Source organism: Etheostoma spectabile, unplaced genomic scaffold (assembly GCF_008692095.1).
Source record: "Etheostoma spectabile isolate EspeVRDwgs_2016 unplaced genomic scaffold, UIUC_Espe_1.0 scaffold00018564, whole genome shotgun sequence".
In the NCBI taxonomy this organism is placed as follows: Eukaryota; Metazoa; Chordata; class Actinopteri; order Perciformes; family Percidae; genus Etheostoma; species Etheostoma spectabile.
Window position 1 is genome coordinate 1 of NW_022604326.1, and position 13,841 is coordinate 13,841.

Sequence of the window (13,841 nt, forward strand, 5' to 3'; positions counted from 1 at the left end):
TTTTCCAAAACATTCATTTTATTCTTCTTAAGGTAGGTGGTAGATTTATTTTGTCACAATATAACAGTTTATATAGTATGAAGTATAATTGAGTTTGTAACTCCCTTCTCTCATAGCAGAAAATAAAGTAATATACTGTGAAGCAATATAAAATGTAAACAGAAATAACTCTAGCTAGTGGAGCAGTGCTGGGATGAATTAGAATGTGAGAGTCTGAGAGCTTTGGAAGAAAAGCTGCTCTGCAGTCTGGTGGTGCGGGCAGCAGAAACCTCCATATCCCTTCCCAGAAGGCAGCATGGTGATCAGGCTGTGGCTGGGGGGGTACTGTCCTTTAGGATCCTTTGGGCTCTGCGTATGCACCTCACTCCCTGATATCACTGAAGCTGGGAGATGGGTACCAATGATCCTCTGAGCAGTTTTTAACCTCCCGCTGTAGAGCCTCAGGTCCTGGTCCTGGTCCTGGTCCTGGGCTGTGCACATCCCATGCGTTTGGGATGTTTCCAGTCAGGATGCTTTCTATTGCTCCTCTCTAAAGCTGACAATAACTTGGCGTGGGAATTTGCTGATGTAGTCAGGAGTGTGTGTAGTTTTTATTTTAAGAGGGTTGTTGTTGGGGGCCTGTTAAATCGAGTTATTGTTCATCTGTTGCTGACCATCGGGTGATGTCATTTTAGCAAATGATAAATTATTACTTGTTCAAATTTTTTTCTATTATGTTCACTTGCAGAATAGTTATTTAGTTGAAATGTCCCTTTGTTGTTAATCTATTGTTATTTTATGCAAATAATAAATGAATCAATTTAATTTATTAAAATGTTTAGATTATGTTCACTTGCTTGTTGTCTATTACACACACTAGAGCCACACCCTCCACTGGACTATAGGCCTATATGTGAGACATGTTTTTAAATTTGTGAGTGTCACAGTCAACTCCTAAACAGTTCACGCAGTATAATACACACATGGAAATCAGCCAAACATTATGACGAGAAAGAGCTCATTTTGGTTAGTAGGCTAATGACTTAAGCAGCAGGGCTGAGAACGTGATTTGTGAAAGCACAGTTATAATGAAATGGAAAATGTTTAGCTTTCCAAAGTTACTGAACATAAAACTTAATTTCTCTTTCATCTTTATATGACAGCAGTTTGCACACAGCAGGCATGGTGCGACACCTACTGGTCTGTTTTTGTAATCGTTTTGACTGCCCTTGATGGTCCATTACGTGGAAACCACAATAAAGATACATTAATTATTTAATATAGCGCTAACAGTACCAACTCTGCACACACAGGTTCTCAGGCTACCCTCTATTAGGCTACCAGCTGTATTGACCAAACAATGTGCTCATTAAACGGGGCTGGTGATGTGCACGTGGATAGGCTCGATATTAAATAACTGTAATAAACTACTGTTGCTAACATTTTTCTTGGGTCCAGGTTCATATCAGCCTATTTATTGATTGATTTTTTTTCTTCTAACGTTACTCTGGTATAACGTTAGTGCAGCACAATTTACCCGTTATATAAAGCTTGGCTTTTTTTTTATAGGCCTATTTACTATACTTCCGCCCACCTGTCTTTCTTGTAATGTAGATCTTCAAACGGAGAAATGAAAATAAGAATTTCAAAAAACAAAAAACGGTCCGTTATTTGAAATTGGTTTACTCGTTTTTCGTTTTTTGACTTCAGAAACCAAAACGGAAGAACGGCTCTCATTTTACCGTCTCTTTGTTTTGGTTTGAAACGACAAACGAAAAACGGTGGTTTTCTCCTTTTTCGTTTTGTGGTTCAAACGAAAAACAAACGATCAAAATGCAAAGGCCAGTAAAATGTTTATGAATTTTGTAGCGAATCTGTCGACGTGGGTAGCCGTTGAGGTTTACACGGCATCTGGACAGCCTCGGAAACCAGTAGGTGGAAAAACCAGAAGGCACATAACACCGGTGTTCCGGTTTAACGAGAGTCCAGTTAACTGGCGACCGTCAGCCAAAAGCGTCTGTTGTTGCCGTAGTGACGACAGCTGTTGAAAACGGGAAGAGAATACGTAGCTGTCCGCGTGAATGCCTTTTGTTAAGTTGTCGTTAAAATGTTCAACATAACGACGTGTTCATTACTTCTCTGAATTCTCTTTGGAATCTAGTCTGAGGAAACTTGTCCGTCGCGTTAGGAACGTGGTTTGCTAGGACAACAAACACAGCGTTGCTCTTCCTGTTAATGTCAAGAATACGTTTTATTAAATACACCTATTCGTCTTCAGAGCCTGTTTAAGTAAACACGTGTCACGTAGAAAAGTATTTAGCGCTTTTAAAAGTGGAAAAAAATGAATGTACTAATTTGGATTCGAACTCGTAGCTGCCTATGTGAGAAAACATATAAGTTTCAGCGGCCTAACGCAGTGCGCCATAGCATCGCAACCGTAAGTGTGGGGCATGGTTTTATATCAACTTAAACGTTACACAGCGTCTCTTAAAATGAAGAGGCAGCCAGATCAACTGGTGACCACACCACACTGCGTGCAAATAACTCACAAGTTGCTCTTGCTCAGAAATTGTCTTTACTTTGTTTGATTCCCACAAAAATACACGCCTTGTATGTTTGTCAATTGTAAGCACGTTTAAATCCACCTGAAACTCAAATGTCCATCTCTGACAAAACTAAGTCTCAGCTATCTCATACATCATATCTTTAAAACAGGAGGCAGTCAGATCCAGTTGTGACCACTGTAGCCTTAAGCTACTAACATTAATATAAATTATATAGGCTATTTGTGTTAGTAGCTTCAACTTTGAGGTTATAGGCTACTTAACACCTCCTTTGGTCACCACTCCTTCCAGTTCTCAGCTGCAGATGACTGAAATGAACTACAAAAAAACCTTTGAAATTCATAACCCTTATCCCACTTACTGACTTTAAAGTACGGCTGCCTGCGCACCTGTCTGATGACTGTACGTGCTTACTGTTCTGCATCTGCACTGTACTATTCATTCAGCACACACGTGTATGTGAAATCATGTTATTTATTATTTGTTTTGTCAGAGATGGACATTTGAGTTTCAGGTGGATTTAAACGTGCTTACAATTGACAAACATACAGGGCGTGTATTTTGTGGGAATTAAACAAAATAAAGACAATTTCTGAGCAAGAGCAATTTGTCAGTTATTTGCACGCAGTGTGGTGTGGTCACCAGTTGATCTGGCTGCCTCTTCATTTTAAGAGACGCTGTGTGACATTTGAGTTGATATCAAGTCATGCCCGGTATCTTTTGATGCGATGCTATGGCGCGCTACGTTAGGCCCCTAAAACTTATATGTTTTCTCACATAGGCAGCTACGAGTTCGAATCCAAGTTATTACTCATTATTCATTTTTTTTCTACTTTTAAAAGCGCTAAATACTTTTCTACGTGACACGTGTTTACTTAAACAGGCTCTGAAGACGAATAGGTGTATTTAATAAATCGTATTCTTGACATTAACAGGAAGAGCAACGCTGTGTTTGTTGTCCCTAACAGCAAACCACGGTCCTAACGCGACGGACAAGTTTCCTCAGACTAGATTCCAAAGAGAATTCAGAGAAGTAATGAACACGTCGTTATGTTGAACATTTTAATGACAACTTAACAAAAAGGCATTCACGCGGACAGCTACGTATTCTCTTCCTGTTTTCAACAGCTGTCGTCACTACGACAACAACAGACGCTTTGGCTGACGGTGTTTCGGTTTAACTGGTTTTTGAGTTAACTGGTGATAGAGGCAGATGTGGTGTAGGCGTGGTCTCTCAGGACCCATTCCCGACTAACCAGGAAATAAACATTATTATCGCTTTCCTTCTATTTCACATTTATTTGTCAGTGTCTTGTGAAACTTTACGATAAAAACGAGTTGCTGAGCATTAATTCCTGCCCCGACAGACATTTATGCAAACACTTGCCGTTGTCGTTACGAACTATCATCCGTTGTCTGGCGACTGTGTCTCTTACTGCACGTCACGGTACACCCCGATCGACTTGTGACTATAACACTTCACCGTTAAAGCACTGTTTCTGAAATGTAAGCAAACTGGTGTATTATATAGGCATACTGTTGGAATGATAAATGTGTCGATGTATGTTAGCGGGGGACGTTTCATGTTATCTGTTATTTATTTGACCCTATCACTTCTATGTTTCGAAATGGGATTTTTTCATATAGGCCTACTGACTCAACTCAACTTCAGATATCATTCATAGCATGATGTATGTAATATTTAAGGCATAGTGAAGTTTTGGATATTTTAAATTACACTATCTGGAATGTTTTTGTAATTATGGATATCTAAACTTAAAATAACTATTAACAATTGGATTGTACATATCTGAAATTGCATTGTTTCCTAACTATAATGTTGCAACTATTCAGAAATTCATAAGATTGACTTTCTACAACCAACACTTGCTCGAACTCCGGCACTTCAAGTCAATTCTACAATATGTGCCAGACACCCAGAGCAATAAAAAATACGTTTCTCTCCGACCCACTGTGCTATATGCAATATGCGTTTCAATAAGCGAGAGGTATCATTTGTATCTGGATGAATGAGTAGGCATTCTGCACATTAAGGAACGTGATTGTAAGGTTGCAACTTAACATAACCCATCGTAGCCTACATAAATATAATTACATCTAGCCTATAAATGCCTATGTATCACAACGTAATCTGAGCGGATGCACATGTTGCCACATCTGCATTCAGCTGGGTGTAAACCTCATATGTAGCTTATGTTTTACTTACAGGCTGTATTGAAATGTAACAGATATCAAACACGTAATCCATGTTGTAGTAGGCCTACTGTTATTAAATTAACTTGTGATGCCGTTGCAAGAACGAAGACCACAACGTAGGTAGCTGCAGTGATGCCTGTTTGAAATACTGCAAACGTCAATAAATCGACAAAATGTTCATGCTGTCATATTTGTGTCATAATTGTGTTTAAAGTAATGGTAATGACGTTTAGCATTGAGTCAATGTATTTCCTTTAACACGACCTAGATCTTACATTGCATATTGAGTTTGAATTTGTGCACCATGTTGACGTGTGGAAACTTTGGTTTTATTTTCTACAACACAGCTGTTGTGTTGCCCATGTTAAATATTAGGTATTTGTAAGTGTAAATGAATCGATATGAGCCTATGACCGATGCTAGTACTTGTTGTGACACAAGTTAATCGGAGCGCACTGAGCGCTGTTCTGCTTATTTCAGCGGTCTTTATTTGTGTTCCATCTGCAGAGTCAGCAAACACTTCAGAAGGTTTAATAAACGTCATTACCAACACTTTAAACACAATTATGACACAAATAATGACAGCATGAACATTTTGACGATTTATTGACGTTTGCAGTATTTCAAACAGGCATCACTGCAGCTACCTACGTAATCATTTCTGCGGAGTTTCTCATGGCACACCTACACCACATCTGCCTCTATCACCAGTTAACTTAAAAACCAGTTAAACCGAAACACCGGCCCACCTGTCTTTCTTGAATGTAGATCTTCAAACGGAGAAATGAAAATAAGAATTCCAAAAAACAAAAAACGGTCCGTTATTTGAAATTGGTTTACTCGTTTTTCGACTTCAGAAACCAAAACGGAAGAACGGCTCTCTTTTTACCGTCTCTTTGTTTTTGGTTTGAAACGACAAACGAAAAACGGTGGTTTTCTCCTTATTTTGTTTTGTGGTTCAAACGAAAAAACAAACCATCAAAACGTACACGGACCCCACTAGCGGCCTCGAGCTCTTCTGTTGTGAAAGCATCTTTAGGTAGGGGCATTTTCTAGTTGCCTTTGTTTTCGTGGTTTGTGTGGTTTTCTGTTGGTATCGTGTGGGTTTGGTTGTGTTGTGTGTATATGCAGCGCGTTTGCCGAACGCTGCTCACGTAATGTCAAATTATTAAGTTTTTTTTCTTTGTGCATCGCGTTTGTCTGCTTGGTTACTGCAGTCAGGGCTGTAGCCTACGGAGCAGCTGCTGGATGTCTAATAAGGAAACTCATGACAACAACATGGACATCGTGTTTCTCCAGAACCAACACTCTGCCTTTATTGGCATTTACACTGATTCTGAGGACAGTAATAGAAGGTAGGCCTTTTTTTTTTAAACGATCATATTACTGTGGCAGTAACGGAGTTAAAACCTTTAACACCTTGTCCACATCCGTTACAACAGCATGTTTCCCAGCATTCATTTTTTTTGTTCCCAGAACGTTCGTTTTTGGTTACAGCGAACGTTCTCGGAACGTTCCCCTAACGTTCTCTAAAAGTTCGAACATTTCGAGAACGTTGCAACCTTTAGCGAACGTTAGGCGAACATTTCGAGAACGTTGCAACCTTTAGCGAACGTTAGGCGAACATTTCGAGAACGTTGCAACCTTTAGCGAACGTTACGGAACAGTCCCTTAACGTTGCAACCTTTAAAGAACGTTAGGGGGACGTTCGCTGTAACCATAAACGAACGTTCCCAGAACGTTAACAAAAGATTACATTCCCCTAACCTTTCAAAAAACTAACACCCATACCATTTGTGTGTATGTATGTACTATACACACACACGTACATACATACAAAAGTTATATTAGTAGGAATGAATGAACAGGAAAACATGATGGCAGTACAAAACTTTAATTTCCAAACAACAACAAAAATAAAGATGTAGTGCAAATGTAGTGCAAGATGCATAAAGAAGTTTGTAAAGTGTGTGCAAAATAAATCACTAAAATTTTTTTAATATATATTAATACAAAAATTTAAAAGGGGCTCCATGGTTTCACGGCTCAGTCCTTCTCAGCTGGCCTATAAAGAAATAAACAAAAGTTAGACATGTAATACTAAGAATGAACACATTGACAAAAGATTTTTTTTATGAACTTTATTATGAACATCACGCAGAACTTCAATTTACCGTCTGTGTGTGTCCTCGTATAAATATTAACAATGTCCTCGTATAGATAAAAGTGAGGGTAGGCTACACAAATAAAAATTGTTTTATTGAAATCACAATACAATAAAATACAATTCAGAGGCGTGATCACGACAATAATGATTGTCTGTCTTTGAAGAGAGACAATCATTATTTATTACAAGCCTCTAAATTACTTACACTTTTATTGGCAGACATAGCCTACTAAGCCAGGTTTGACTATGTTCAAAATAGTGACATAGGCTACAAAGAGGGTTCTTTTATTGGACAATAACCAAATTTGCACGTGTTATCTGGCAACAAAGGATGACACGAGCCTGAATGCACAAAAGTATTTTTTAAACAAGTAACTAAAACGTGATGATGAGATGTAACGGTTAGGAGTGAAACAGTGTGGAGAGTGTATGTAACGTGTGGATTAGTTGTAGTGAGTTTAAATTTAGCAAACCAAAGTCCTTTCCTAATGCTCTTCAAAAGCACGTGTTCAAACAAAGACCCTACTCAACTTCTCCCAACTGTTTTTGTTTTGAGTACATAGTCCAACATTTCAATGTGCCAGATTTAGCCCTGCATGGCGCTTTTCCACAGCGTGGGATCTACTCGACTCGACTCGCCTTTTGTGGTTTTCCATTACAAAAAAAAGTCCCTGGGACCTGCTACCAGCTACTTCTTTTAGTAGGCTACTACCTCAGTCGAGGTTCCAAGTTTATTTTTCTTTATTTCTTTTATTTTTTTTTGTTGAGTTTTAGTTATTTATAGTCCACAAACTAATGCAATTTATACAGTTGAAAATGACAACAGAAAGCCCTTCTGACTACATGGCTGCATTGCTGGCTTCCTACATGTGCAATCATGCTGATACAGCTGACTGGCTCAAAGAAGTAGCAGTAGAGATTGTTGGACAGCTGGCACAGCATAAACAAAGAGTAGGCCTATTTCTATTTACTAAGTGTTAAGAAACAAATGCACATTTTGCACAACCTGCAAATCAGTTTGAATTTTTAGAACTTTTACCAAATGTGAAACCTTATAGCAAGTTGCTGTAGCCAAAAACGAACGTTCCCGGAACGTTAGGAAAACCTTCCAATTAACCAGCAAACAACCAAAATACAACCAAAACAAACCTTCAGGGAACGTTCCCGCAACCAACCTTATAACATTATCACATCTGTTCAAATTATTGGTTTGCATCACCTTTTCACCTGGGTTTTTGGGACTTTGGCAGAGATGGGGTTATCCTGGGAGTAAACACTTTCTGTTGACCGCCACACTAACACACTAATTTGGACTCACAAAGAATCTTAACATTTGGCACCTGCAGTGCTAGTTGTATTTTGAAGCAATAAAGCACTGCAATACAATCGCGAGCGCGTCACAGTGGCCCTCGTTTTATGAAACGTGTGTACGACCTAAAACAGGCGTAGGGCGGGCGTATGACGATTCCTACGCAAGGCAAGACCTTTATCAATTTAAACGTAAGCGTAGGACGCAAAATAATCTCATGTCTGGTCTGAATTTGTGTACGCAAGTTTTTGAGTCTGTGTGGTCTTGCGGTACAGCAATAAGTTGATCACTTATAAACTCTGGTACTGTGTGATTATTTAAATATAGGTAGACCTACATGTAGGCCTAAGAGATTGCAATGTAAGCCTGTTTATTACTATTAGGAGTATAGCATTAAATAAACTTCAGCTGGTGTCTGATTTACTACGGCAACTCTGTAGTAGTAATTACTTACTAGACGTGATTCCTAAAAGAAATAGGCCTTATACTTATTTAATGATAATTACATTATTGAAGACTGGAAGTGCCTGAAACGATGATAGTTAGAAATGTAGGTGAGTCAAATTTAGGTAGAAATGGTTTATTTCAATATAATAGCATTCTTCTTAAAACAAATACACTCCTAGTTACCTTAAAATTCGCAAATGAAAAGGGGAAGTGGGCAGATGTGGTAAGCGATATAAGACGCCAGGAGATCGGCTTATGCTGCTGTATCACTAGTGGCATACCATCAGCCACTTTTCAATCTCTGCGTCACTCAAGCCAGCTAGGTTTCCAAACCATCATTTAGAAAAATCCTGAATTTCTCCTACAATTTTCCTGAATTCATGTGTGTTTATACTTGTGTTTTGAACCTGATTGTCTGATGACGTTTTATGCACCTTACAGCTCTCCAGGTTATTGGAGGAAACATAACCGTTGTGCAAGGAGAGACCGCTATCTTACCCTGCAAACTCATTGACACCACGGAGCACCTAACCCAGATTTCATGGCAGAAGATGACCAGAGGAAACCCCATAAATGTTAATTTCTTTACCGTCTTGGACGTAGATGGACCACAGTTTGTCAACGGACGGGATGATCGATTTAAATTTATCGGGAACTTTAAAGAAAACATTGCAACTCTGCAGTTATCCAATGTCAAACTGATGGATGAAGGCACCTACACGTGTATCTTTACTTTGTTCCCCAGTGGAAATCACAAGACAGACATACCTCTAAACTTGCTTGGTATAACGTTTATTTTTTTTTAAATATGTGTTTGTGCAACGAATTGTTCTTACCGTCATGCTTGCATATTGACTTTTATATGTACTGGAACTTTCCTAGTGCCTCCGGTCTCAAGCCTGGAGGATAATCATCCTACTTTGGGAAATGAAGAGGTTTCCCTCGTCACTTGCATAGCTGCTAGTTCCAAGCCTCCTGCACTGGTAAGGTGGCTTGTGGGTTCTCTGGAGAAACAGTGAGGGAAACGACCAACTTCACCCAGCATGCCAATGGTACGACTACCACAACCAGCTCGCTGTTTGGAGTACCTACCAAAGAAGTCAACGGTCATTCTGTCCAGTGCGTCGTCACCCAGCAGCCACGTTGGAAGAAGAAACCTTGTCCTTCGACATACAGGTCTACTGTGAGTATACTTACTCATATTACTTATTATATTATTTTTTGTTATTTATTAAATTCTCCATCATGAATGATGTAGTTTAATTCCTTTGTTTTACTGCTTGTTACTGCTTTTTATGGTGCAAGAAGGCTCTGGGGTCTCATTTACAGTGATGGGAATAACGGGTTATAAAATAACAGCGTTACTAACAGCGTTGCATTTTCTTTAACAAAAAGATACATTTGTGCTAAACATGTAACTGATTTTTCACAAGAAGTCAGTCATTGGAGAAAAGCTCATGGACCGTCAGTTTCATATTATGCATTCATGCTTGCAAAGCCACTCGCCATCTACATCACGTCTGTGAAATGTGCAGAAATGTGCCCATGTCACTCTTCATTTGAAAAGTTTACTATCAGGGATTCTAGTTTTGCTCAAGTGTATTTTATTAGTGTATGGCCTAAACTGAACAGCTAACTAAGTGTAAAGAATTTCTGCCTGTCTGTCCTTTTGATTGTATTCGACAACTGTTCATCTGACTGACTTATGAACTATAAATGTTAACATTAAAAATGTACGTGTAAATTTTATTTTTTAGCAATAATAACATGATCCTACTTGCTTGTGCACTATGACATGTCAGATGTATTGGTCAGCACCCAAGGAGGCAAAATGCCTATTGTCAAGTTGTTTAGAGGAAAGGTTGTAGAAAAATCTGCTTGCAGCACACCAGAGGCCAAGCCCACAGCCCAATCCGATCAGGCACATTTTGAATGGGTGTGACGCCCAGCAATGTGTGGTCACATAATGTATTTCATTTTGGATGTTTTGAATAGCGAGTATATGATGTATATTGTTTTATAAGAGCCTCAATTCTTGCGTTTGGTGTAAATTTAGTTTGTAGGTTATATACCAAAGTTCACCACAAGGGGGCCACGCCTCCCAGTGAAACGGCATATTGTGGTTTTAGCCTCTCGTCTTCAGTCTGGCAGAAGCGAGAGAAGGAAACACACTACTTGTTGCCGGTCTCATCATTTTCCTGTTCTTTTCAGGTTAGTTGCTGATAAAAACACACATTTGTGACCGAAATAAGGTCAACACTTGATAAGAATGCTTTTCCGTGTTTGATACTGGATAAAGAGTGTAATTATGAGTTGTTTAGAGAAACACAAAGTAACGTGGTCGGAATGCTAACGCTAAAGCCGAGTAAGCTAGCTGCACTCGCATAACGTGTCACAGTGGGTATATTGTCCCGTTTTGAGGCTCCTTTGTTATTTCAAGTAATGTTAAATGTTGTTCAAGCGAGTGTGTATTTGAAAGATTGTGAAGATGTATTGAGTTAACTGTTATCTGTGTAATATCTCACGCCAGCTGTACCATTTTGTTAACATAATTAACAGCATCTTGCTAATCTGTTAGCGCCCACTTCGCGTGTTAGGAATCATAGTGGCAACGAGTAACGTTGTAGTTATCTAGCTTAGTACAGCTATCAAATCTGTAAGCAGCAGACAAGAGAAAACTGAGTTTGAGTTATGTGGTGATGATACTAACTTAAAGATGTTCTGTTGAGAAGAATTGTGAAATTGAGAATACATTGAGAAGACATGTTTATGTGAAAAATAAAGTCTGGCAGAAGCGAGAGAAGAAACACACTACATGTTGCCGGTCTCATCATTTTCCTGTTCTTTTCAGAACAACATTTAATCTGTCCACAGGCCTCACGCCCGGGGCCTGTTACAGATTCTTGGGGGCTCGTGCCGGGATTGGCTCTTCATGCTCTGAGACGCTGATCCTGAAACTGTGATTGAGAGGCTGAGCTGGTGGTGCAGTGCCTAGTGCTGGAGGTGAGCAGCTGCTGTCCATGAGAAGTGCAACCCACTGGAGGAGGGTAGCTGAAGCTGGTGCTGAGGGACCTGCTGTAAAGGACTGAAGAAGACATTGCGATGGGCCGACAAGGAGAGGAAGAGCCTGGTGTGGGACATCAGGAAGAGCCTGCTTTTACTGTCGCCTAATGAACTTTTCCAGATCGCTACTAATGTGGGCCCAGTTCCAGACAAGGATTCATCAGAGCTTTCTAGTGAGATGCAGAGGGGTGCTTTGAATACATCCATGCTCGAATGTACAGTAAGAACCTTTTAGACACTGAGGACAGAGGGTTGGGAGAATTGTTAGCACTAAAAGATGAGGTGGACGAGATTGTACAGTCCCGTGGTGTTACCGTCCCTCCTGTCAAGTTAGCCCATCCAGCCACAGCTAATGAACCATTGATTGAAGCAGTAAGTGTAACCACTACTGCCACCGTGAACACACAGCCAGTCATTGACACAACCAATGCTGCTACACTTAGCAATGTAATGTGTTACCAGAAATGTACAGCAAATGCTTTGAACTATGATGATTTGAGTAAGAAACTCCTCCAGTTTGTGAATATGCCCACACCACAGGCCACAGCACAACCTAAAATTGCACAACCTTTTCCAGTGAACAGTGCGCCACTACACAGTAGAACACAGCCAGATGCTGCCATATACCAGCCACCAGAAAAGGGGTGTCCCTAAAAGATCTCCCCTACATTCAGCGCCGTGAATTTAAGGTACAAGGAGGCCAAATTGGGGATCACTCATCTGATATTAGTTACAACAGTGTGTGTAGGCAGATGGAAGAGGGAGTTAAAGATAACTTCACTGATTCAGAGGTAGTGAGAGGTGTGCTTAGGATCATAAAACCAGGGGATTTCAAGGACATGCTTGTTAATAAGGAAGATATGACTGTAGCAGAGCTCAGGGGATTCTTGCAGTCACACTTGGGGGAAAGAAATAGCACAGAACTATTTCAAGAGCTAATGTGCGCAAAACAAAGCGAGCATGAGACCCCTCAGCAATTCCTCTATCGAGTTATTGGACTGAAGCAAAGAATCTTGTTCTCATCGAAACAAACGGAAGCTGGGATTAAGTATAGCCCAGACACAGTCCAAGATGTCTTTCTGCACACCGTATATCAAGGGATAGGACACAAACACAATGACATCCGCAGGGAGTTGAAACCCTTACTTTTAGATCACATGGTGACCGATGAGACAATCTTGAAGCACGTCATGAAAATCACAAGTGATGAAAGTGAAAGACAGCGTAGGTTGGGTCCTACACAACGCCAGAAACATGCCGCTGCACATAGTGCTCAAGTTGAGAATGGAATTGTGGAACAGCCACACGTAAAGAAAGGAACTGTGGAGCAGAAAGCCAAAACAGATACAGTGCAACAGCTCACAGAGAAAATAGATGTGCTCACCAAGCTAGTAGACACCCTTGCAGAAAAGTACAGAGAGACCAACCTGTCACTGTTCACCTACAAAAACCCAAATTACCAAAAAAGAGAGATCCTATGGTTGTCCAAGGTGTGTAGAGCAGGTTTGCGGGACTGTAGACACTGTTTTCTTTGCGGCGAAGAGGGCCACAGAGCTAGAGGCTGTCTAAAACACCATAGGCATCAGGGAAACGCCAACCGGTTGCTGAGGGGGGACAGACAGTAACCGGAGCCCTTACCACGTCCCACTTGACAGGTGCAGAAGCAGGGTTAAACATCCGCCAGTGGATCAGTATGAATAAGCTAGACACAACCACTGAGACAGCTAAGGTAAACAAAAAACGTAATAGTAAGAAAACTACTGTTACGCCTGAACAAGACCCCGCAGCTTCCAGCAATGTACAAATTGCCAAACTAATAGGTAGAAAAGCTTTAACTAAGTGCATCCTTAATGGCCTAGCAGTTAATGTGCTAGTAGACACTGGAGCTCAAGTCAGCATGATAGATAGACCCTGGAAGGACAAATACTTACCTGACCTTGACATGCGCCCTCTTTCAGAGCTCATTGACCTATTGAAAGACAAAAGGAAGTTGGAAGTGTACGCGGTAAATGGAGAAGTCATTCCCTTTGATGGTTGGGTCATCATCACTGTGAACTTGCCTGGTAATGAGGACCCTGACTTATCAATTAATGTA

General features: G+C 40.3%; 1 pseudogene; it reads left to right on the forward strand.

Moving 5' to 3' along the window:
* The first annotated feature begins 3,717 nt into the window (after positions 1 to 3,717).
* Positions 3,718 to 11,646, forward strand: LOC116681104 (poliovirus receptor-like; annotated as a pseudogene).
* Positions 11,647 to 13,841: the final 2,195 nt, after the last annotated feature.